Source organism: Grampus griseus, assembly GCF_964374135.1.
Source record: "Grampus griseus genome assembly, chromosome: 2".
Taxonomy (NCBI): domain Eukaryota; kingdom Metazoa; phylum Chordata; class Mammalia; order Artiodactyla; family Delphinidae; genus Grampus; species Grampus griseus.
Genome location: NC_139018.1, coordinates 12,405,032 through 12,432,657, shown reverse-complemented (window position 1 = coordinate 12,432,657; position 27,626 = coordinate 12,405,032). Strand labels below are relative to the sequence as shown.

General features: G+C 40.1%; 1 protein-coding gene across 1 annotated transcript in view; it reads right to left on the bottom strand.

Moving 5' to 3' along the window:
- Positions 1 to 11,783, bottom strand: part of TC2N (tandem C2 domains, nuclear) — a 46,137-nt gene extending 34,354 nt beyond the window's left edge. Inside the window, exon 1 of the mRNA XM_082681980.1 lies at positions 11,704 to 11,783. The gene's annotated coding sequence lies outside the window, so the exon portion shown is untranslated. The remainder of the gene's footprint in view (positions 1 to 11,703) is intronic.
- Positions 11,784 to 27,626: the final 15,843 nt, after the last annotated feature.

Genomic DNA, 27,626 nt, shown 5'->3' with positions numbered 1-27,626 from the left:
AGTCTGACCTAACAAATCTTAAAATCAAGACTCAAAAGGATCAAACTATTTCTAAGAAACTTAACTATGTCCCAAAGCAAAAAATAATTACAGAAATCTAAAAATATATAGCATGCAAGGTAAAATTTACATTGTCTGGTAGCAGCCAATAAAAAATTACCAGACATTCAAAGAAAGGGAAAAAAATTTTGAGGAGAAAAATCAATCTACTGGAACCAACACAGCAATGAAATGAACAATTAAGGACATCAAAATAGTTATAAGTGATTCTATATGTTCAAAAAGTTAAATAGAAACATGGAAGATACAAAAAGAGATGCAAACCCAACTTCTAAAGATGAAAACTATAATGTCTGAGATGGAAAATACACTGGATGGGATTAATAGCAGATTAGATATTGCAAAAGAAACAATAAAGTACAGTAATAAGAGACCCAAAATGAAATACAGAGAGAAAAAAAGAATAAAAACAAAATGAAAAGAGCATCTGTGACCCATGGGACAATTTCAAGCAGCCTAATATACATGTAATTGAAATTCATGAAGATGGGGAGAGGCAGAAAAAATAATACTAAAATTTTCCAAATATGATACCTACAAAACTCACGTCTAAGAAATAACAAACACTAAGCTCAAGAAGTATGAAGAAAACCATGCCAAGGCACATCATATTAACATGGCTCAAAACTGGTGATGAAGAGGAAATCTTAAAGGCAGCTGGAAAAAAAAAGACATGTTATATACATAGGAACATAGTTATCACTAGGAACAATACAAGTAAGGAAACAGTGGAGCAAAAATCTTTAAAGTATTGAAAGGAAAAAACAAAAAACTATCAACATCTAATTTGATACCTAAAGAAAATCTTCCAAAAAAGGAAGTGACAAAAAGTTTTTTGGACATAAAAAATTGAATGAATGCACCACCAGCAGATCCATACTACAAGAAGTGTTCAAGGACATCCTTCAGGTAGAAGAATAATACCAGATGAAATGTAAACCCACACACAAAGAATTGAGAGTACCACAGATAAATATATAAGATTTATTATAAAAGATTACTGATGATTAGACAAAAATAATAACATGGTGATGTGGGGTTTATAGCATATGTAAAAGTAAAATGCATGACATCAACAGCACAAAGGCCAGCAGGGAAGAATAGAGTATTCTATTGTAAGGTCCTTGTAGAAGATGTGATGTGGTATATGTAACACCATTTGAAGGTAGACTGTGGGAAGTTAAAAATACGTACTATAAACTCTATAGTAACCACTAAAGTAAGAAAACAGAGGTGCAATTAATAAGCCAACAAAGGAGATCAAATGGAATCATACCCCTAAAATACTCAATTGATATAAAAGCATAAAAAGAAGAAAGGGTAAACAAAGAACAGATGGGATGAACAGAAAAAAAGCAAGATTGATTTAAACCTAACCATATCAATAACCACACTAAGTGTGAATGCTCTACGTATGCCAATTAAAAGTTACAGATTGTTAGATTGGATTAAAAAAAGCATGACCCAAGTATATGCTACTTAAACATACTTTAAATATAAAGACACAAATAAGTTAAAAGTAAAAGGATGAATACTCTTCATGAATATAGACACAAAAATCCTCAACAAAATACTAGCAAACTGAATCCAGCAAATTATAAAAAGAATTATATATCATAAACAAGTGAGATTTATCCCAGGATTGCAACATTGGTTTAACATCTGAAAATCAATTCACATAATACATTATATTGTAGAATAAGGGACAAAAACTACATGATCATCTCAATAGATACCAAAAAAAGATTTGAAAATCCAACACTCATTCATGATTTTAAAAAGCTGAGCAAACTAGGAATAGAAGAGAATATTCTCAACATAATCAAGAGCATCTATGAAAAATCTACTGCTAACATCATAGTAATTGCTAAATGACTGAATGCTTTCCCTCTCAACCCAGGCAAAAGATAAGGATCCACTCTCACCACTTCTGTTCAACACTGTAATAGATATTCTAGCCAGGGCAACTAGGCTAGAAAGATATAAAAGGCATTCATATTGGAAATGAAGGTGTAAAACTCTATTTACAGATCAACATGGTCTTGTAAATAAAAAGATTCAAAGGAATACACTAAAAACCTACTAGAAGTAATACACAAGTTGAGTACAGTAGCAGGATATAAGATCAATAGTTATGTTTCTATACACTAACAATGAACAGTCTAAAAATGAAATTAAGAAATCCATTCTATTCATAATAACAGGCAACAAAAACAAAACCAAAAAAAACCCTAACATACCTAGGAATACATTAACAAAAGAAATGCAAGACTTGTACACTGAAAACTACAAAACATTACTAAAAGATATTAAAGAAGACATCAACAGGGACTTCCCCGGTGGTCCAGTGGTAAAGAATCCACCTTCCAATGCAGGAGATGCAAGTTCGATCCCCAGTCAAATGCAGGTGATGTGGGTTCGATCCCACATGCCACAGGGCCCACACACCACAACTACTGAACTCACACACCTCAACTAGAGAACCCACGTGCTGCAAACTACAGAGCCCACGCACTCTGAACCCACGCGCCACAACTACAGAGCCCACGTGCCCTGGAGCCCACACGCCACAACTAGAGAGAGAAAATCCACACACAACAACTAGAGAGAAGCCCGCGCACTTCAACAAGAAGCCCACACACTGCAATGAGAAAGATCCTGCATGCCTCAATGAAGATCCCACGTGCTGCAACTAAGATCCAACAGAGCCAAAAAAAATAAAGAAAATTTAAAAAAATAAAATAAAGTCTTCAAAAAAAAAAAAAGGAAACATCAATAAATGAAAAGACGTTCCATGATCATGGATTGTAAGACATAATATTGTTAAGATGTCAATACTCCCCAAACTGGTCTACAGATTCAACACAATCCATATAAAAATCCCTTCCAGCTCCTTTACAGAAACTGAAAAGGTAATCCTAAAACTCATGGAAATGCAAAAGACACAGAATAGCCAAAACAATCTTGAAAAAGAACAAAGTTGCAAGTCATACTTCCTGACCTGAAAATTTACTATAAAGCTACAGTAATCAAGACTGGTATCAGCATAAGGACAGACATATAGGTCAATGCAATAAAACTGAGAACCCAGAAATAAATCCTTACATGTATGGTCAGTTGATTTTTACAAAGGGGCCAAAAAACTTTAAAGGGAAAAGAATAGTCTTTTCAAACAAGGGGTGCTGGGACAACTGATATCCACATGCAAAAAAAAAAAAAGAATTTGAACAACTATCTCACACTCTACACAAAAACTAAGTAAAAATTGATCCAAATCTATATGTAAGAGCTAAAACTACAAAATTGCTAGAAGAAAACACAGGAGTAATTCTTCTTGAACTTGGCAATGATTTCTTAGATAAGACACCAAAAGCACAAGCAATGACAGAAAAATTTGAGGGCTTCCCTGGTGGTGCAGTGGTTGAGAATCCGCCTGCCAATGCAGGGGACACAGGTTTGAGCCCTGGTCTGGGAAGATCCCACATGCTGCGGAGCAACTAACTAAGCCCACGAGCCACAACTACTGAGCCCACATGCTGCAACTACTGAAGCCCGTGCGCCTAGAGCCCATGCTCCGCAACAAGAGAAGCCACCGCAAGAAGCCCGTGCACCACAACGAAGAGGATCCTCCGCTCGCTACAACTAGAGAAAGCCCGTGCACAGCAATGAAGACCCAACACAGCCAAAACTAAATAAATAAAATTAAAAAATTTATTAAAAAAAAAAGAAAAAGTTGATATATTAGACTTAATCAAAAGTAAAAATGTTGTGCTTCAAAAGACACCATCGGGCTTCCCTGGTAGCGCAGTGGTTAAGAATCTGCCTGCCAATGCAAGGGACACAGATTCGAGCCCTGGTCTGGGAAGATCCCACATGCCGTGGAGCAACTAAGCCCGCACACCGCAACAAACAGTAGGCCCCTCTCGCCGAAACTAGAGAAAGCCCGTGTGCAGCAACCAAGACCCAACGCAGCCAAAAAATAAATTAAAATTTTTTTTTTAAATTTAAAAAAAAAAGTGAAAGACAACTTAGAGTATGGGAGAAAATATGTGCAAATCATACATCCAATAAGGGGCTTATATCCAGAATATAAACAAACTATTACAACTCAATAATAAAAAGAAAAATAACACAATTTAAAAAGGATTTGAACAGACACTTCTCCAAGTGGCAAAAAAAGTACATAAAAAGTACATAAAAACATATTCAAAACCATTATTCATTAAGGAAATGCAAATTAAAACTACAATGAGATAATACTACACACTTATTAGAAATGATGAAATTGCAAAGGCTGACCATTCCAAGTGTTTATAAGCATGTATAACAAGTAGAACTCTCATATTCAACTGGTGGGAATATAAAATAGTTTGGTAGTTTAAGTTAAACATACACCTACCCTATGATCTAGACATTTCATTCCTAGGTATTTACTCAAGAAAAAAGAAATCTTATGTCCATACAAAGACTGGTGCATTAGTGTTCATAGCAACTCTATTTGCAAAAGCCAAAAACCAGAAACTATCAAATGTCCATCAACAGGTGAATAAACAAATTGTGGTATACCTGAATAACCAATCTGTGATTAGTGTCTTTCCACCTGTACTGGTAGATTTTCCAGTATTAAAAAATTCTCATTCATTATCTCTTTAAATATTGCTTTTGCCCATTCTCTATTTCTTTTCTTTCAGGAACTCCACTTACTAGACTTTCTCACTATAACTTCTCATTCTGATCATTCTAATTTTCATGTATCTTAATCTCTTTTATATTTTCCATTTCTGTATCTTTGAGCTGTATGCTGAATGATTTACTCTGATCTATATTCCAGTTAATTCATTCTCTCTTGGGGTTTGCCTAACTGCCCTATCTGTGGTTAAACTTAACAAATGAGTTTTGAGTTTTTATTACTGCATTTTTCATTAATAGAAATTACATTCAGTTCCTCTTTTCAACCAGCTTTGTACCTCTGTCACTTTTCAGACTCCTGCTCCCTGCATATATTTTCAAACGTGCCTTTTACTTACTTAAATAGAGCCCATCATGGTTATTTTAATAATAACTAGTAATTACAATACATAAGCCTTTGCAAGTTTTCTTCTAAATGTCTATTGTTTCTGCTGATTCTTGTTCAGGTTGTCTTATTTCCACGTGCACTTGGTTATCTTTGACAAATTATCCATTGACCTCAAAACTTTACTGGTAGGACTTTTTTTAAGCCAAAGATGAAAGCGTACTACTACAGAGAATATTTGCATTTGTTTACTATATCATTTTAAATTCATGCCTTGACATATAACCCAATTTAAAAATGAGCAAAGGATGCGAACATTCCCCCCCCCCAAAATAGACAATTGGCCAATAAAGACACAAAAAAGTGCTCAACAGCATCAGTTATTAGGGAAATACAAATCAAAACCTCAATGAGATACCACTCCACACACAGTAGGATAGCTATAATCAAAAAGACAGACAAAAATAAATGTTGATGAGGATGGAGAAACTAGAACGCTCATACATTGCTGGTAGGAATGAAAACTGGTGTAGCTGCTTTGGAAAACAGTCTGGCAGTTCCTCAAAACAAACACAGAATTACCATATGACCCAGCGATTCCATTTGTAGGTAAATGGAGAATGAAAATATATTTTCTATGAAAATGGAAAATACATTTCCATACAAAAACTTGTATGCAAAAAAAAAAAACTTGTATGCAAATGTTCAGAGCAGCATTATTCGTAATAGCCAAAAAGTGGATATAACCATCAACTAAGGAATGGGAAAGCAAAATGTGGTATTAACCATACAATGGAATATTATTCAGCCATTAAAAAGAATGAAGTACTGATTCATGGTAAACATGAATAATCCTTGAAAAGATTATGCCAAGTGAAATAAGACACAAAAGACATATTGTATGATTTCATTCATATGAAATGCCCAAAATAAGCAAATCATACAGACAAAAGTAGATTAGAGTTTGCCAGGGGTTGAGGGAAAAAGGGGAAATGGGGAATGACTGTTAATGGGTATAAGGTTTTTTTCTGGGGGTAATAAAAATGTTCTGGAATTAGATAGTGCTGATGGTTGTACAACTTTGTGAACATATGAAAACCCACTGAATTATACACTCTCAAGGGTGAATTTTATGGCATATGAATTATATCTAAAGAAAAAAAGATTTTTTAAAATTCACATCTTGAAATTTTTTTAGACCACCAAGGTGATGTGTACTTCCCTCATGATCTGGAAGTTACGACTGCCCAAGGACAGGTTTTTTTCCCTTCTGCTTTACTTGGCCTCAAGACAATTTTCCTTGCAGATCCTTGAAGGAGGTTGAGTTTTCATCCTTTCCATGACATCGAAGACCTTTGGGATCCCAGAATTATGGGCAGAAAGTCTCTTGTTAGCTAACCTTGAATGAGCCCTGGGCTGACTTTTAATTATACCTCCGGTCCTACAAATCTACCAAATTCTTATTCAAATCCAATCAAGTTCCCTCAGTTTAGCAAATACTCTCAAAGCAAATAAGACTTAAGGGCTCCTACAGTCTCTCAGATTTTCATCTTTCTCTTAGATTTTGACATATTAAATCCTAAGTACCTTAAAAAATTTTTTAAATACAGCTATTCTTTTTTTAAATACAGCTATATTCAGTGTGAAGGTTTTTCCAAATGTCTTAACTATATTCCAAACGTGCAAATCCAATATTTACTTTTCAAGTTGAAGTTAACTCTAGTGAGTTAGGACAGGATTTGCAAAAACTAAAGACAGCCTAATATAATCCACAATAAAGTAGCTTTAGAAGTACTTGGGACCTCGGATGAATACAGTAGATATTTAAGACTTAGATAACATACTCCTGTATACTAAGATGAAAAGTTTACTTTAGAAAAAAATTAAACTTTAATTTGAGTTTTAAAAGAAGCATGGGTGGGTGACCTGCCTCTTAGGTATGGAGGCTCTTTTACAACTAAAGTAAAAGTAAGATTGCAGCAAGGATACACAAAGAGACCAAAGAAAGAACAGCCCATACATATGAACATATGTATGAAAACTTGACATATGATACTTAGAGATTACTGAGAGGAAAAACAGAATATTCAATAAACTATGCTGAGAAAAACTGACAACCTATATGGAAAAAAAATGAAACTGGATCCCCACTTCACACCACACAAAAATCAATTTCACATGGACTAAGGACACAAATATGAAAGGCAACATTTTAAAGCTTTTAGAAGAAAATATCAGACTATATCTTTAAGACCTCAGGGAAGGGAAAGATTTGTTAAACAAGATATCAAAAGAACAAACCATAAGGAAAAGGCTGACATATTCAACTACATTAAACTACAGAATGGGTCTATCAAAAACCACTGTAAAGAAAGTGAAAGACAAGCTACTTACTGGGAAAAAGATATTTGTCACATGCATAATTGACAAGGGATTAGCACCCAGAAATAAATAAATAAAATTATATATATATATATATATTCTAGAAATCAATTTCAAAAAGACAAAAAAATTAAGAACGGGCAAAAAACATAAACAGCCATCCCACTGAATAGGAACTATGAAAGGTTCAACATCATCAGTAATTAAAGAAATGTACATTAAACCCTACCATTTCTCATCTACCAGATTGTTGAAAAGAAAAAATTCAGATAATTACAAATGTACAAATGTCTCAAATGTTGTTGAGAAAGGGAACAAAGTGAACACTTAATACGCTGCTTGTGAGAGTATAAACTGGTACAACCACTTTACAAAGCAATTCGGCGTTATCTAGCAAAACTGAAGATCCACAACTCTACTCCTAGGCAAAAAAACATAGGAAATTCTTGCAAATGGACACAGAGAAACACAGGTTGGACAGTAATAACAAAACAGCTTTCAATAGCAAAAAGTAAAATTAAATTTAAAAAAAGAAGAATGAAAACACCCTAAATGTCCATTAACAGGAGGATGGATAAACAGCTGTAAATTCATATAACAGAATAGCAAAAAAAGCAAATGAACTATAACACAGCAACACAGATGAATCTCATAAATATAATTTGTGCACCCAAAAAGCCATGGAATAAACAAAACTAAACACTACATTACTTATGAATACCTATGTATGTAGTGAAACTCTACAGAAAATCAAGGAACATGGAAAGAGAAAGACAGAATCAGGGAGAAAGATACAATTAGGGCTTCAAAAATATTATGTATTATTTCTAACGCATGATATAGGTACCGGGCATTTATTTTATTTGTATTCTCTAAATCTGTAGATGTGTCAAAAGTACTATTCTGCACATATGAATTTTTCACTTAAAAATTAAGCAAACACAGTAACAACCTAAATGGGAAAAGAATTTGAATAAGAATAGATACATGTATAACTGAATCACTCTGAAACTATCACAATATTGTTAATCAACTATACTCTAATATAAAATAAAAAGTTAAAAAAAAATTTTTAAAAATTAAAAATTAAGCAAATACATGTCGTGGTAGAAAATATGAAAAACATATAAAACTATATGAAGAAAATTAAAATTATCAATAACCCCATCATCCTGAGATAACTATAATATTTAAAAGAAATAAATATACTTAAATGGTATGTCTTCTTCTACCCTGTATTTTGTTTTAGTTTGGTTTTGGTTTTGGCCTCAGCCGTGCAGCATCTTAGTTCCCAGACCAGGGATCGAACCCATGCCCCTTGTAGTGGAAGCATGGAGTCCTAACACTGGACCACCAGGGAATTCACATTTTACTCTCTATTTTTATTTACTTTTTTTTTTTTACAGCTTTATTGAGGTACTGACTTACAGTGAATTGCTCATATTTAAAATGTACAATTACATGAGTCAGATATATGTATACAGTGGTGAAAGCATCTTCACAATCAAGAAAACTAATACACCAATGAATACATCCACCATCCCTAAAAGTTTCGTCATACCCCCTTTGAATCCATCCCCCTTTTCTTTCCCTTGCCACTCCCCCCTCCCTCAGGTAACCACTTATCTGTCTTCCGTTACTTTAGTTTGCAGTTTCTACAATTTTTTCAGGTATAGTCTAGGCATACTTTATTCATATGTTTCACTTTAGTACATACTGCCACCAATTTACACTTTTACCAGCAGAGTACAAGAGTTCCAGTTGTTCCGCATCCTTATCAACACTTGATTGTTTGCTTTTCCATTTTTAGCCATTCTTTTCATATCCTAAGGAACACACACATAAAACTACTGCCTGAACAACAACAAAAATTAAACTCTCAATGAAGACTGGAGTGAAACTCATAAAGAAATTTTCATCTAAGAGCATTTTCTTTTAAATGCATAATAATAACTGAAGCAAAGGCCCTAACTGATGTATGCTTCATGAATTCTGATTTAGCCAAAATGTGTGATACCTACATAAGATTTTTAGAAGAGTCATTGAGATACACACTAGAAAAATCACATGACAAAAGTAAGCTGGAAGTATCTAAGTACTGGAACTCAGGAGAAATACAATCCAACAGTTTGTTAACGTGTGACTTTGACACTGATAAAATCACCTGAACCCAAAGGACCAAAATACCACTAAAATAGTGTTCATAATTTGAATTGGGGAGATTAAACACTTATAGTTCTAGTCAATATGTGCAGCAACTTGCTGTCAGCTTCCCATGCCGGGTGATGCACTTTAACATAAAAGTATTCTATTGGCCTTATATTCTTTCCAATCTGACTATAAACTCCCCTATCACTCTACCACCCTATCACTCCTCCTTCAAATCTTTGTGTCTCAAAATAAGGATTCTACGCTATCTTTATTTCTTCATCCTCTATTTACTCCTCAAAGGCCTTCAAATTTGGCTTCCATCCTTATCATTTTACTTAAATTATGTTTGTTGAATTCAATGACATACTCCTAACTACCAAAACCAATAGGCACTTTATCAGCCCCAATCTTCCTGATTCCTCTGACTCATTTGACCCTAAAATAGATTTCTATCCTTATGAAAACTCTTCCGTCTCCTGGTTTCTAGGACACCACTGTCTGTTAGTTTGCTTCCTTCTTTCCTGAATGTTTGTTCCGCCTTGGTCTCCTTGGCTGTCTCTACCCGTCCCTTAAGTCCTGGTGTTTTCCATCCTTGGTGTTCCTCTCTTCTTACTCTACTTACTGAAAAGTTTTCTTCCACTCTCACAAGATGAACTATCACAAATCCATGGGTGGTTCCAACATTCACAACTCTGATCCTGACTTCAGAAAATCCCACTATCAACATATCTAACTGCCAACCAGGCAGCTCAGCCAGAGGCCCTACAAGAATCACAAACTCATTTTTTCTCAACCTGAATTAGCCCCTCAATTTGTTAGTTTTTATTTGTGAATACACAATTATAACTCAAGTGGAGCCAATAAAATACAAGAGGAACTTAAAATTGTTCCTTCTTCAAGGGTTAAAAAAAAAAGCAAATTTTTATGAAGGCTTTTTCCTCCAGTTATGAAGACACTCAAAGTCATTAGCAAAAACTATAAAATACAAAATGTATGATAAAAACCCAAATCTCCTCGAATCCCAGCTCTCAAAGGCAAGCAATATAAATCTCTCCTTCCAGAAAGAGCAATTTTTAGCCATGATAAAGTTCCATATCGAAATATTAAATTGGTAAGTAGGCGGTGGTGCTATTAACTCAATATTTCCAGGCTATTTATATCAATCAGGGGAAACACCTCTAATAACTGCCTACCTGGAGTGAGAATCAGTATATTTTAAATACGAAAGCAATCCTTTTACACGCTGTATTTTAAGCACTCTAAAGGAATCAACGTTTTTGGCTTGCCATCTATCTTGCCTATACCTGCACGTCCACCTGTGTGCGACATACCCACGATTCATGCACAGTACTTCCTTGATTTAAAGAAAACCATAGTAAAGAAAGAAGGAAAAAGAAATTGGAGGAGATAGATATAAACCAAATCTAAAAACCTAGCTGGGTAGATGAATTCATGTTTTGCAAAAACCAAAACAAAGTGATGTTTACCACCCCTTGGCCGCTTCAAAAAGTTTCAGAAACTTCACAGATGAAAACCATCCGCTAACCGGTTCTCATCAGACTCTCCAGGCAAAGGAAATGCGTTCGCTTTCCTCTTAACCCAGAGGCCAGAGCCCACCTGGGTCCGGCGGTCGCAAGCGCGCGCTCAGGGCGGGGAGCACGGCGCGCGGCCGGCCCCGCCGGGGCTGGGGTCTCCCCTCCGTCCGGCCCGCGGGTCCCAACGAGCGGACCGGTGAACCCAGCGGACCTACAGCCCACCGTGCTCCCACAGAGCGAGTCCCTGCCCTCCCGGTCTCGGATATCGCGGCTGTCGAGGGGCCCCAAACCTCCCTCAGGCCTCCGGAGAGCAGGCGTCGCTGAGGAGACTCGGCCCCGCGAGGCTGGGGGCGACGAGGCGACTGCCGTCCACGAGTCCCACCGGGAGGGCAGGCAAGAGGCCGCTCGAGGCCCGCGCCACGCTGCTCGCCCGGGGAAGCACCCGCGACCCTACACCTGAGCCCCCCCACCCCCGGCTCTCTCCCGCGCCGTGTCCCCGGGGTCTCCACGCGCCGCTCTCGGGGAGCCGCCGCCTCACACAGCGCTGAGGCGTCCAGTTACCTGCTCGAGGCAGTGAGCGTTCTGGCCTTGCCGCCCGCGGGAACCGCGATCCGGTCACCTCGCGCGGCCGCGCCCCGAGGCCCCGCCGCGCCCCGAGGCCCCGCCCCCTCTCCAGGTTTCCCCCCCGCCCCCCCAGGTCCGCTCCGCCAGATCTGCCCCGCCCTCCCCAGGTCCGCCCCGCCCGTCGGGAGGCGCAAGCCGAGGGGCGGGACGGGGAAGGGCCGCCCGTCAGTGTACCTGAGCGCCAGGCGCCTGCGCCCTCGGCTCCTCGCCTCTCCCAGCCGCAATTCTCGGGTGCGCCCTCTGGAAAGGAATAAAATGAAGCCAGGCAGAGTTTGGAGTGTGTTGAGCAATCATACGGGATTAGACGGGAGATAAAAGATAGGGGTATAGTGGGAAAGCAAGTGACCTGATGAACCTCCTTGAATAGGGAAGGAAGGAGCGGTTTCTCTTGCCAGAAGATATTTCTGCACGCAGAGAAACTTCTTGGAAGCAGAGAAACTTTTCTTAGTTGTGTTACTGGTCTTTAGGGTTTACATCCTAATTATAAAGTCTTTGAGAATCAGCTCGCAACTCTTCACTTTTGTGACTTTACATTTCCTACTGCTTTGCTAGCAGCCGGTACGTTGGAAGGAATCCCAAAGGTATCCACTACCTGCCACACCCCCATTCTATGCTGGAATCCCCTCTGGCACCCTGGCAAGGAGTTGACTGGCCCTTTTTTGCCTTCCTTGCTGGAAATCTCAACACTGTACTTGGAAAGCTGTTGAGTGAATTCCTAGGTGATCTGTTGATGAATGGCTAAGCTTTGGAGAGGCTGCTGGATTGTAAATTGAAGGTGATCTTCCTGGAGAGTAGTCTTTCCCAAAATGGGTTCTGTTAATCTCCAGGCCCTAGATGCTGGAGTGGGGGTTGGGATGGTTGTGGGGTGGAGAGGAGGCCTAGATCCTGAGAACAAATTAATCTGGGGAAAGAGGCACAATAGAGTTACTCCTTGAGTTGACAAGGCATTCAAGGCCTAAGAACTGTGTTTTACTTTGTATCATCCTGAATTTCTCAAATTTACTGGACCTGAGGAGTGACAGAATATGCCACCCCAAAATATGCCACTTTGGCATAAAGATTATTTTCAGCTAAAGGCACTTGAGAATCAGAAGGAAGAAGGACCTCTGATCTTCCTTTTTCTTCCCAAAAGCAGGAGATGGAACTCCCAAGTGAACGATGTCCTCCCGCTACCCTGAGGAAAGAAACAGTCTTATCACCAGATGGGAGTCAAGGATGAGGGAAATCTGTAAAAACAAACTTTGTTAAACTAACCCTTATCTTCATAGCCACTTCTCCACTATTAACTGCCCTAGCCCAAGCCCCTTTGTTTTGTCCCATTTTCAGTACTTACTACTTTGTCCAACTTAGTATGTGTTCTGCTCTAACTGCTTCTTTGGTCTTCATTGACTTGTGGGTGCTCCCATGTACATGTAAAAAATCTTTATGCGTTGCTGCTGTTAATCTGTCTATGTCAATTTAATTCTCAGTTCCAGTCAGAACCCCTAAGAGGATAAAGTTTTTGCCTCTCCTCGAGACCATACAACTCTCTTCTTGAGAAATGCCAGTTACCATCCTGGGGCCTTAATGTTTCAACTAACACACTTTGATAAACACTGCTTTCAGTCCTAGTATATTCACCTTCAATAATTTTTCACTCTATTACAAATGTTTGCAAAGTTCTGTACTGTTTACACAAAGCTTTCACGTGAGTCATCTCATTTAAGCCTCACAATTGTGATGTAGTTGTTATTATCCTCATTTTACAGTTGAAAATATTGAGGCTCAAACAAACAGTGGTTACCCAAGTATAGAATCAACATTGACTCTGAACTTAAGACTCCAAGGCTTTAAAAATATATATTATATAAAGTATGTAGATAATGTACTTATTTAAGGGTCAAATGACTCTGTGAGATATATATATATATATAAAACCGAGTCCAAGCTCGCTCTGCTCGCCACACGACAGGCCAATAAATCGGAGATGAGGTGTTGAGACAAGGAATACGACTTTATTCGGAAAGCCCGCAGACCGAGAAGATGGCAGTCTAAAGTCTCAAAATAACCATCTTACTGGGGTTTGGATGCCAGTTTCTTTTAAGGCACAGAGAGGGGAAGGAGATGAGGAAGTAAAGTAAAAGGGCCATAAGTTTTGCAAATATCCCCTGGAATGGCCAGCCTGGGGGAGGGGATGTGTTAATTTCTTCTTTCATGTAGCCATCCACAGGTGGACAGGGTCCGGATGGCAGAGGGGCAGGCCATTATGTATAGACAGTATCCTTTTAGTGAACAAAAGCAGCAGAAAGCAAAGGTTAAAGTAAAAGAAACAGATACAACATGTAGTCCGATTTGGCTCTTCCCTGTTACACACACACACACACACATATATATATATACTTTCTCTCTCTCTCATTTGACCCTTAAGTACAGCACATCCTTGGTTAGAAACCTCTAGATTCCTGTATTATTTCTCCAGGGCAAGGACCTTTACCTATCTTTTACTCCCTGCAGCACCTGACATCATGGTGTAGGGCACAAAAGTGTCACTTGGATGTGCTGGATGAACAGAGTGAATGAACGCTCAATAGTCCTTATTGAACTGGACTGGGTACTTGGTTCCCTGACTGAACAGCCTTAACAACCTCCTCACTGATGCAGAAGTCCCCAAACGAGCTTCCCAAATTGTTCCTAATTTTCTTCCATCTAAAAAGGCTTCTTGGACTTCCCTGGTGGAGCAGTGGTTAAGAATCCGCCTGCCAATGCAGGGGACACGGGTTCAAGCCCTGGTCCGAGAAGATCCCGCATGCCGCGGAGCAAATAAGCCCGTGAGCCACAACTACTGAAGCGCGCGCACGTTGAGCCCGTGCTCCGCAGCAAAGAGAAGCCACCGCGATGAGAAGCCCGCGGCACCGGCACCGCAATGAAGAGTAGTCCCCGCTGGCGGCAACTAGAGAAAGCACGCGCGCAGCAACGGAGACCCAACGCAGCCAAAAATAAATAAATAAATTTATATAAAAAAAAGAATCCAGACAAAAAGGAGCCCATAAATAAATAAATAAATATTTAAAAATAAAAAGGCTTCTTAGAAGAATCTACTCTGCTGACAGATATAGTTCTTTGAAAACAATGAAACCACTTCCTTTGTTTTCTTCGAAACGTCCCTCCTTCCTGTTCCACTTTCAGAGGCAAGGATACATTGATACAAATGGAGGATATTGTACACCTTTCTTTGTGCCCTTGTGTTCCCTCTTCCCATAGAATGATGGTTGTTGCAACTTTCTGAGTGGGTTTTTGTGTGTTTATTGTTTGTTTTTTAATGTTAAACATTAGTGTTTTTAATGTTTAATGTCATTATTTCAGGCAGATCTAAGGAGAAAAAGAAATTTGGGTTGATGTGGGTAACAACTGCTTAGATTTTGCTGTGTGTATTATTTCATTTGATGGAGACAAATCACTTAATCCCTGTCCTAAATCCCTTTTCATTCTTCCTTCATTTAGTACAGTTTGTAAATGCTTTGTGACTTATCCAGCCCTACCTCTCCAGCCTCCCGTGCAACTACCCACCACCACACATTTTTGACCTTCTAATTAACTGCAATTCCCAAAGATGCCAAATTTGCACTACTGTTCTCTTTGCCTCCATTTTATGCGTATCAACTGGCAAGTCCATGTTCATTCAGCTGCAGTATCACCTCTTCTGGAAGATGAAACTCCACAACACCCAGCCGAAAGTGAATGAGGTGCCCTTCCTCAGCATTCTTGCCATAATCCACCCATATCTCCATCATGGCATCTACTCAGTAACTGCGATTATTGGCTTTTTCCCCTCTTTCTATTAAACTCATTCCATGTGAGTTACCAATAAACAGGAATTAGGACTTCCACCCGTTCTCTGAACACATACGATAGCCCCTGACATGTAGCAGCACTCAAATATTTGTTGAATGAACGAAAAACAAATCTTTAAAAGAATACGAATTCGGGCTTCCCTGGTGGCGCAGTGGTTGAGAGTCCACCTGCCGATGCAGGGGACACGGGTTTGTGCCCTGGTCCAGGAAGATCCCACATGCCGCAGAGCGGCTGGGCCCGTGAGCCATGGCCGCTGAGCCTGTGCATCCGGAGCCTGTGCTCCGCAACGGGAGAGGCCACAACAGTTAGAGGCCCGCGTACGGCAAAAAAAAAAAAAGAATACGAATTCCTAGAGTGCTTGTGAAATAATTTTACAAATATATATGGTCGCATGAACACAGTGGGTGTGGCATACGGATTTCGGCTTCCCTCCAAATGATTGCCTTCTCATTTTCTGCCTTAGAAAAACAGAACAGCAGAAGCCTATACATAGTCATTCATTCATTCATTTATTCACTTGTTCAACAAAATTTTTGAGTGCCTGTAGTATATCAAGCACTTGCTCAGAGAGAAAGTGACATTTCAACAGAGTCATGGATGCCCACCAAACCTTAATTCCTTCTTCTGGCCTCAAAGCTAAACTACACTGTCCCTTCCCCTTGTATCTAGGTAAAGCTGTGTGACTGGTTCTCATCAGTGGAATGTGAGCATGAGTAGAGTTTCACTCCTGGCCCTATGCAATGAAAAACTTGGAGTCTCTCTCCCTCTTCCCATCCCTTGACCACCTTGGACCATCGCTAAACCATTGTTAACCATTGCTAAAGCTAAGAATGCAACCAGATGGAAGACGTCCTGGTTTCTGCTTGACTCCACCCACCACCCACTAATCTTGATTGGATTGTGTTGTGAGTGAAAAACAAACTTTTTTGTGTAAACTACTAATACTGGGGCATTTTTTCCCCAACAGCTAGCTTTACTTACCTTGATTAACATTGCCGTAAATGATGACATAGAGATTACACAAAACGCTAGAAAACATCTTCTGCTCTAGGCATTGCATGGGAAACATGAAACACGAAAATTGATCAGAGAAACTATTAAGGTCATGGAGACTTTAAGTTTGTCCCAAATGGATAACGAAAAATCCTTATGGATACACAGCTCTTTTCTCTCTCTCTGATGGCCACCCGATCCAAATGCTGACATCTTGACATGAAAACAAGCATGGCGTCACCATCACATCATCATCATCTTTATCAGCCCTTGTCAGTCACTTTCATGCACTCTGAAGGGTTTCCCTGTGAGCCTCAGGAAGTTCAGTGTTACTCAGAGTATGTACTAAGGAGTGATGGAAGATAGGAATACAAAGATAGGCTCTGAAGGCTCTTGAATATCTTACCAAGGAGACTGTATATTAATCTACAGGATACATAGTTGAATAAACTAGGGGCTATTTGTGGCGGGATGAGTTTTTTTCCTTTTTTCTCCTGTACTTCCCAGTTTCTCCCATAATTCTGTGAGATCTTATTCCTATATCAATAATATCTAGTGGTGTGCTCCCCTGATTGAAGCCCTCTGGTTCACCATGCATGTGCTTGGCTGCCCAACAGGAGGATTATGTGAATTGGACCTTTCTTTCCTTCCATTATTAAAGGCAAAGTGCTGGGGTTATATGTAGGAACTATGGAAATCTGGGCAAAAAATTACACCATGGTAGAGGGCTCCCCAAAAAGGTGGTTACTTGCCCACTGGTTACATAGTGTGAATTTATCATAGTATGGAAACTGACTTTCAGCTTTTCAAGCTCAGAAACTTGTTTCTCCTCCCCTGCAGCTTACTAAGTTAAACTCTGTTAAAGAAGAAGACTCAGCCAGGCTCACTAGAGGGTGAACTAGACAATAGGGCCTATTAATATTAATAGGGCCTGTCTATTAAAATAACATAAGAAATAGAATTATTCTAGGTCCCAGACATTTGTATCTAAAGGTGAAAATACTACACCCTGCAGAAACAGCCATACAGGAAGCTAAATGATAATCAGAAGGTTGTCTGGGGAGGGATATGGAACCAAAATTAGAAGAGTTAGGAGGAATACTGATTGATTAATAGCATCAAGTTATGATCGCCATCATCAATACCACAGAACAGAGTGGTCTGTCACAGTTGCAGATAAGCTGTGTGATTCCACTCACCAAGTGTACAGTCAGGGTTACAGGCCTTCTTCTCTGTAGTAGATTACAGTACTGGCTTCAGCCCTCACTGTATCCATACTCTTTGCCATGACTTTGAAGTTCCTTCCACTCAAGGAGTGGAATATATTTCCCTACCCCTTGATTATAAGTTCAGCCATGTCACTTGCTTTGACCAATAAAATGAAATTGAATAGTGTTCAAGTTCTGAGCCTAGGCCTGAAGAGGCCTCAGATGTTTCTGCTTGCCTTCTTGTGCTTCTAGCAATGCTGTGAGAAAATTTTGCCTGGGCCAGCCACCTGGTCCAAGGAGGATGAGGGACACAGAGCATCCCAGATAAGCCCAGACTAGAGGAGCTAATCCCTAGCTGACAAGCAGACAGGTGAGAAATAATAGATGATTGTCATTTTATATTATGGCATCTGGGGACTATTTGTTACACAGCAATAACTGCCTGACATACCCTCCAGCCATGATTTTCTGGGATGGGGTGGAGGAGGTGCTCTTACCCCACTGTGGCCCCAGAGTTCCAGACCAGCATGCCCAGGATTCCCCTCCCAAGTCACTTGGGGTCACCAACTGGACCAATGGTAAGTCAGAGGATTCAGTTCCCCAGCCTCAGTAAAATCCTGTTTGACTTTTTCTGTTCTTCTGGTTAGATGTAAAATCTAAATATTTGCCACAGCAGAGGAGAGAAAGATTTTTAACTCTTCAGAAGGCTACTTCTGAATATTAATGGTTGTTTACAAATGCAACTGAAAATCATTATTTGAAATAAAATTGAAAACCTATCATGTGTGAGTTTTGCTTTCATCAGAGTTTTAGGAAAACTCATATGCCCAGCAAAATCCCCAGGCAGCTTAGAATGCCAAGACTTTCTTCCCCTCTCTTTAAATCCGCTCCAAGTCCATAAGGAGACTTCATGAATAAACGCGGTTGGCAGAGGAACCATATTTTTACGATAATTGCTTCTTAATCTGTTAGTTTGAAATATGCATTAGTCTTTATACGAATTAGTAACGTGTGTGTGGGGGGGTCTCAAAACACTTTACAATCCCATTTTTTTCAGACATTCCTTCCTCTCCCTGCCTTTCACTAGCCTCTCCCACCCTGCTAGTTTATGATGGGACTGAAAATGTTGGGATATTTTTTGAGGAAATGTGGGAGGTCAGCAATCCATTTCCTACTTGATGTGGGTTTCATTTACCAGAAGGAGAAACAACAACAACAATGCAAGCGCACTTCCAGCACAGCTGGACAGCATCTCCGTGCACTGGCTTTTAAAGAGCTATCCTATCACTCCGCGAGGTGACAGCACTCAGGGGACAGGACAGGGTCTGTGAAGGCCAGTGAAGCATACCCTTCCATTCCTGAAAAACATCCCCTCAGGAAACAACTTGGCGTTTCCGGCAAAACATGAACTTGCTTGGCAGTCTGACCAACTCATCGCTCCTGTTCATCACATACTGCCTGTCTGATTAATAACAATAACTAGTCCAAAAACAGAGTGACTACAACTTCAAAAGGAAAGGGGGAAACAGGAGATAAACAGTGCCCTCGCCAAACAAACACATGTGCACACAGGTTCACACCCCCCTAAACATAGAAAGTCACTTTAAAAATGTCGAGAAATACAAAATGACTCAATCAAAACCACTTTACGTTACTGGAAACAAGGTTGAAAATTACTTCTCATCTCCCATCCAAATATGTTTGGAATGATACTAGCTGCCATTCTTCATTGACTTACCATGTGCCAAGCACTGTGTTAACGGTTCATATACATACACTTTTTAAAATTCTTGCAAAAACCCTGCAGAGAAGATATCTAAACTTTACAGATAAGTAACCTTTCCAAGATCACAAAGAAGTGATCAAGGAGCCAGGATTTAACCCAAGGTTGTTTGTGACGCTAAAAGTCAAGCTTATTTTATGAAATCGCAGGCTTGATTGGTAAACTGTGAAGCCCAGGCGTAGCTGTTTTCACATAAACCCAAGCCATTCCTCAAGGCCCATGGAAATTATCACCTCATCTATAAATACTTCACTTGTTCTAGACAAAGCTCTGATGGTTATAAGTAATAGAAATCCACTCAGATTCATTCAACTGAAAGTGGATGGGATCCTAGTCCCAGCCCTATCCTGGTAAGAGAACAATGGAAACATATAGCAACTCAGGATCTGAACAAGTGGACCTCAGAAAGGTCAGGACCTGAAGCAGCCCAACACCCCTCAGTCCCTATCAGGTCTCTGAGCTCCAGGTTTAGCCCTTAATTTTAAATAGCCTCCTGATGCTCTCCAATTGCCTTCTATTGCCTTCTATTGCCTTCTATTTATTTTCTAGGTTTCTAGAGAACCACATCTTATCATCATGATATCTGCAACGCCTAGCAGAGTGCTAAGAACACAGTGGACACTTAAAAATGATTTGTTTTATTAGAGTTCATTGTGGGGTAGAACAATGCAGATGATCAAGAAGAATTCCTTTATTCCTTCCTTTGCCCACAAAAAGATCATCGGAATTAGAAAGAGAATATCAAATGTGATCCCAAGTCTTTAACCTCACTGGCTTAGCTACAGCACATGCAGAGAAGGAAATGAATTTGACCCTTTAGTACACAAACTCCAAGTCTCCTTCCAAATCTTAGAAGGAGATGCCTCAAAGAGGCATCTAGGCCAATAGCTCTCAACCTGGAGTAACGCTCCCATGAACTATATCCTTGCTCTGATGCCATCCTCTTATCATCCATTCAGAGAAGTCTACTAGAATTAAAATAAATGACTCTTACACTATTATAGTGGTAAGCTTTATTCCGCTCTGCTTTGCAAAAGAAAAATTAGTTTCAAAACCTAAGTATTAAATTATTAGTAACTAATTATTAGTAAACATATTACAATTGGTATTGTGATTGAGAGTGGTTAATATAAGACCTTCTGCTGCCCACAGCTGAGATGACACTAATTCTATCAATAAGAATGTTTTCTGCCATTAATAACAGAAAACCCAGCTTGAATAGTCATAAACATAAGGAAACGTAATAGCTGGCGTGGTGGCTTGAAACATGCTCGCAATTCTTTGAAATTCCTCTCATCAAGGTTGGGATCTATGTCCTCTCCCCTGTGTCTAGGGTAACCATAGTGACTGACTGACCAAGAGACTACTGTGGAGATGACAGAATGTGGAGATAACAGAATATGCCATCCAAGGCTAGGTCATAAAAGCAATACAATTTCTGCTTGGTTCTCTCTGTTTGCTTACTCTTGGAATCCAGCCACCATGATTTGAGGAAGCCCAAGCAGTTTGTGGAGAGGTCCACATGACAAGGGCCATGACTCTCACATTGACTGAGCCAGCACCAACTCTCCAGCTATGTGGTGAGCCATCTAGAAGTGGATTCTCCAGCCCCTAGTTGAGCTGCTCCAGCTGATACCTCATAGAGCAGAGAAAAGCCTTCCCCACTGAGCCCAGCTGACATTGCAGATTCATGAACTAAATAATGATAACATGTCGTTTTAAGTCACTATGTTTGGGGAAGGTTTGTTACACAGCAATAGGTAATTGATATGTCTAACCTAAAAGGAAGCCCAAAGGTAGATCAGATTTCAACAGATTGATGATTGATTCAACAATTCAATTTCAGATTGATTCAACAATTCAATCATTTATTATTGACAGTTTTTCTTCCCTTTTGTCTGTTCTAGATTATGTGAACATCATCCTAAATCTAGTTCCCTCATGTTTATAGAATGGCTTCCAGGAACAATTAGACCTTCCTCTTTCTTTCTTTTTTTTTTTTAACTTATTTAATTAATTGATTTATTTATGGCTGCTTTGGGCCTTTGCTGCACGCGGGCTTTCTCTAGTTGCAGCGAACGGGGGCTACTCTTTGTTGCAGTGCGTGGGCTTCTCATTGCATTGGATTCTCTTGTTGTGGAGCGCGGGCTCTAGGCACACGGGCTTCAGTAGTTGTGGCTCGCAGGCTCTAGAGCACCAGCTCAGTAGTTGTGGAGCATGGGCTTAGTTGCTCCATGGCACATGGCATCTTCCCAGACCAGGGCTTGAACCTGTGTACCCTTCATTGGCAGACGGATTCTTAACCACTGCACCACCAGGGAAGCCCTTGCTTAGCCCTTCTTAGTCACTATCTCCCCATCCTTCACTAGTTTCCTTTCACTGCTCTGGACCATCTCCAGATTCCACCTTCCTTCTTCACTTCCTGGACTGGCTAAAAGTAATGAGGACTCAACTTTTCTACCTGAAGTTTTCCTGCTCATCACTTTTGACATTGTGCTGACCCCTTTAAACACAGCACAACATTGTGATGGAGTTCAGCAAATATTTCATTTCCCAAAATTGAATAGGATAGTTCTGGAAAAAAAATAACTTTGTGGATTAAGTTTAGGATGTCCAGAGTAGACATCTATTCAGAGTCTGATCATGGGAACCACACCTCCTTCCACTCCAAACTTGTACTCCTAGGAGAAGCTACTGTATCTTCCCATGATTTCACTCCCCTAATCAGTTGATTGGTTCATGAGAAGGCATCTCACCTGAGCAGTGTCAATCACAATCTTTCTCTAGAATCTTTTTTTTCAAACTATAGCCAGGAAAGAACAGTTAGTCTTCTTTTTAGCAATAGAAGACACTTCGGTGGCCATGTCTCCTAGGAAGAAGTCAATATATAATAAAAGAGAGTGAAGTTGATATGCTTCCAAAGGCATTAGACTTCCTGGTTCCATTCAGTCCTGAGGGAAGATGCACCCTGTTGTTCCCTTGTACATAAGCCACATCAGGTATAAACCCATAAATGGCATCCTTTGCCTAAAGTAATGCATGTTTAGTTTCTGACCCTTAAACACAAGAGACTTGATATGAGTTCTCAAAAAACTAGGTCCCTGTAAGATTCTTTGAAACTGGGTCTTTGGCATTTTCATCCCATTGTGATTTGCATACATTTTCATTTGCTTTAAGTGCTCACCTCTTAGTATTTTGTTTATGACATGGAAAAAGAAAAATGGAAGGGCAGCCCCAAAATACTATTTAAGGGAAGCCCCAAAATACTATTTAAATGTAAATTAATATGATTAAGGCCACAACAGCGGAGTATATATATAAATATTTTCATTGGCACGTTGAGTTGATCTTGGGCTGAATGACAATTTCAGTGTTGTGAACAAAACTTCCTATAAACAAGATGTGAGGGCTTCCCTGGTGGGGCAGTGGTTGAGAGTCCGCCTGCCGATGCAGAGGACACGGGTTCATGCCCCGGTCCAGGAAGATCTCACATGCCGCGGAGCGGCTGGGCACGTGAGCCATGGCCGCTGGGCCTGCGCGTCCGGAGCCTGTGCTCTGCAACGGGAGAGGCCACTGCAGTGAGAGGCCCACATACCGCAAAAAAAAAAAAAAAAAAAAAAGTGAAGTGAATGGAACTTTTGTCCACCATCCCTCCATCCACTCTTTGGTTATGCTCCCTCTGGTGCAGATAATGTGTCAGAGTGTGTCTGATCCCAAGTTCTAAAAGTAGCCAATGCTCTGCAGCCACTGGATGCTGTCGCAGAAGCATCAAGATGAAGGCGATGGTGAAGAAAGAGGTTATTAAAATGATCTAAGGCCCTTTCACTTATAACTAGCACATAACCTTACTTCTCCATTCAAAGCATCAACACATCTAAGGCTCCCACAAAAGTCTCAGGATGCAAATTGCCCATTTGTGACTCCTTTTTCCCTTCCTAATCACCCACATAGAACTTTACAAAGAAGACACAGGGACTCAAGAAGCACAGTTGCCCGGGGCCATTCAGTGTACGGACAAACAGACCTACACACTGTACTATAATATAGCAAAGTGTAGCCACAAGGTTTAAAATGATAATTCTGAATCATCATCAAGTAAAACTTTGCACATAGCATAGTCTGGCTACTGAGGCAAGAAAGTGGTCAATACTTCATTTTAAAAATCCATCAACATGACTAAAATTATTTTAAAGGTTTATTGCTTCAGAAAGTATGTTCTGAATTGTCTGAAACACATTTGAAAAATGATTCGTTTTTCAATTATTCAAAAGAACCTTAGTTTTTGGGTATCGTTATTTATCCAATGGTTCAGTAAGTTAATTGTAAGCATTAGATGCCCATAACATAAAAATCCCTACTTAGCGTTGTACAGTAGGTGAAAATGAACAATCTCCCAACAATAATAAATATATTCCATTGGGATAAAAATGTTTTGCCTCACTAACCTTGACTTTTAATTTGTAAGGGAAATCTGTCTTTGGTCAAATTTCCTACAGGTAAAGATTGTTGAAAAAAATGAATTATTGTGGGCTTTGGATTTTTCTTTTATCCCCACCAATAGATCACTAAATTGTTGTTAATTGTTTGAAACAAATCATCTCCCACTTTCCTACCTTAATAGATGTAATATAATATGTAAGCCATACAGAAGAAAGGCATGTTTGCATTTCTCACTGTTCTCTCAGAACAGTGAGAGGGCCAGAGGCACTGGGTGAGAGAAGAGAGGAAGAAGAGTAGAAACTGGGGACAGAGGAATATGGGGTGGGATTCGGGGTAAAAGGAGATAGTGTGGGCCATTGTAAAGACATTTGCTTTTACTCTGAATAGACTGAGAAGCCACTGGAGGATTTGGAGTAGAGGAATGACATGAACTGATTTAACATTTATATAGATCAGCTGCTGGGTTGAGAATAGATTGTAGAGAGCAGGAGGAAAGGTGGAAGCAGAGAAACTGCTAGCTGATGAACTAGAATAGAGGTGAGGGAGATGGGTCGCTGGGACCAAGGTGGTAATAGGGCAGTAGTGAAGATGTGAGGATTAAATGATATAACACATGCACAGAAAACAGCATCATGATTGGCACAGTCAGTGCCCAGTAGACACTGGCTAGTATTAGTATTACATCATTCTGAACCCCAAGACTCATCAGTAAATGGTTGGTTGATTGAATGGCAGAGCCAGGTGAGTGATTACAAATTAGAGGGTCAATAGTAGGATTAGAAAAGGAACTTTTAATTTTTTTTTTAACATTTCTGCATAGATCAACCAAAATGAAGTGGAATTGAATCAAACCTAAAGAGTTCATGCTCCCCCTCATTGAACTGTCTGCTTGGATTGTTTTTTAAATTACATACACACACACACACACACGAAAAATCGAAGAATCTGTGGTCAAAATGGTTGTTGAATTGCTGCCATTGACCAGAATCCAGCCTGACCTTGCAGCACTCCTAGATATTAAAAATCCTTTCCATGGTCTTACATTTTTTGGTTTAACAACTATAAGAGGCCATGAACTCCAATATCTGAAGCAAACGTGTTAAACATCTGGGATCTGGCACGAGTTTCGCCTGTGGGATGCTTTGTTTGGGCAAACTTTTATTGAATTGAAAAATAAGTAAGGACTGAGTTTCAAAATATTCGTGTAACCTAGTAAAACTATTTCTCTGAAGCCCGAGTCAAAATACAGAGTTCTTCAAACCAACAAATAAACCTAATTTAGAATCAGGCTAGAAATCAGTTCTTAAAACACAAAGTGGTGTCTAAAGGGAATCAAGCGGACGTATCCAGAGCTCTTGCTCCAACAAGAAGACGGCTAGTCTGAATTAAGTGGATTTTTCTAGACTAAAGGCTGCAGTTCACAACCACTCGAAGAAAGTCCATGACATTTGCAGGAAGGGCACCAGTCTGCAGTTTGGGGCAAGCTCTGTCACTTAAACACAGATGATCTTGGGCAATTTACTTTACCTCTAGACTTAAGTTTCCTGTATATCCCATAAAAATTGGAAAGAACAACCACCCCATGGGTCTTAGAAATTTACAAGCATAAAAAAATAGAATAATAAGGGTGACAGAACATTTAAAAGCTCCTATAGGTACATAGGAGAAGAGGAAATATTGTAAGGAGGAAATAGAATGCAAGAGATTATTATTAGAAGATGCAAGAGATCAAACAAGCTGAACAAAGCTTTCAAAGAAGAGAAGCCAAGGGTGGTCTTCTGGAGTGTTCTTCAGGGCAGGCTTGTATTCTTTTAGTATCTCCCCGAAGTGCCCAGGGCAGCATCCACTGACTGACAGACAAACACAGCCCTCTCAGCTTCCACCATCTACATCCTGACATTCTAAAGGGTGGGGTGAGGGTTACGGTTAAGGCCAACAACCTATCCCATTGTGTCTGGCAGGCAGAAGGATGGAAGTAAAGCAGGAACATGTCTTCTGAAAGGGGGACAGAAATCGTTTTTAAAACCCACCTTTCCCTTTTAAGAGGAAAAGTATTTTCAATCAACCAACCATTTACTGATGAGTCTTGGGGTTCAGAATGATGTAATACTAATACTAGCCAGTGTCTACTGGGCGCTACTCCCTGCAAAGTATTTTGTGCAGCTGAGTATCTGGAGGGGTTTTGGCCTGAATGGTGAGCTGGGAGCTGAGTTTGAGAGTAGGCATTCTGCATCCTAGAGCCAGATGAATCTGGAGTTTGTGGACTTCACGGGAAGCAGGGACAAAGAGGCAAGTTGAATGGAAGAGGAAGAATAGGGCGTGGCAGAGGACCTACTGAAACAGCAGGGATGGAGAGCTGAAATGTAAATTACTCTCTGTCCCACCCTCCACTCTCAAATCCTCAGTAAATTTTGACTCCATACACAAATGAAAACAGTGTTTGTATTAGTTTCCTAGGACTGCTGTAACAAAGTACCACAAACTGGTGGCTTAAAACAACAGAAATTTATTCTCTCCCAAGTCTGGAGGCTAGAATTCCCAAATCAAGGTTTCAGCAGGACCATGCTCTATCTGACGCTCTAGGGAAGAACCCTTCCTTGCCTCTCTCCCAGCTTCTGGTGGCTCCTGGAAATCCTTGGCATTCCTTGGCTTATAGCTACATCACTACTCTTCTGCCTCCATATTCACGTGGTCTTTTTCTCTCTGTATATCTTTGATATGTCCTCTCCTCTTCTTATAAGGACGTCAGTCATTGGATTTGGGGCTCACCCTACTCCATTGTGACCTCATCTTAATTTGATAGATTATCTGTGCAAAGACCCTATTTCCAAATAAGGCCAACTCTGATGTTCTGGACGGGTATGAATTTGCGGGGGACACTATTCAATCCACTACAGTGTTGTTGCATCATTTTTTGCGTAAAAATCAGTTTCATGTCAGAATCAACTGGCAAGGGACTGGGGGTCGGGGGACTGTGTTGGTGGTGAAATGGCCTATGAACCAAGTAAATTCAGAGAAGTTCAGAGTTTGAAGTCAGAGGTGACCACCTCCCATGAGAGTGTTCAGAAACCTGGAAAGGCTTTGGAATTCTACAGGGCATGGAATGAGGAGCTCAAAGCAATATTATCTAGATCTCATGTACCAGGAGACCACAGCTGACTTCCGGGTTATCGATGAAAGAAAGACACCTGGAAGAGGGGGAAACAAGTGGAAGAGAAGGAGGAAGAGGAAAAAAGGTGGGGAGATGAATAAGAAAGACGAGTTTCTAAAGGGAGACCAAGGAAAAAGAAAGCAGGGTTAAGGAACTAATGTAAGACCTGGTATATTAAAAGTGCTCAAGATAGGGCTTCCCTGGTGGCGCAGTGATTGAGAGTCTGCCTGCTAATGCAGGGGACACAGGTTCGAGGCCTGGTCTGGGAAGATCCCACATGCCGCGGAGCAACTAGGCCCGTGAGCCACAACTACTGAGCCTGCGCGTCTGGAGCCTGTGCTCCGCAACAAGAGAGGCTGCGATAGTGAGAGGCCCGCGCACTGCAATGAAGAGTGGCCCCCGCTTGCCGCAACTAGAGAAAGCCCTCGCACAGAAACAAAGACCCAACACAGCA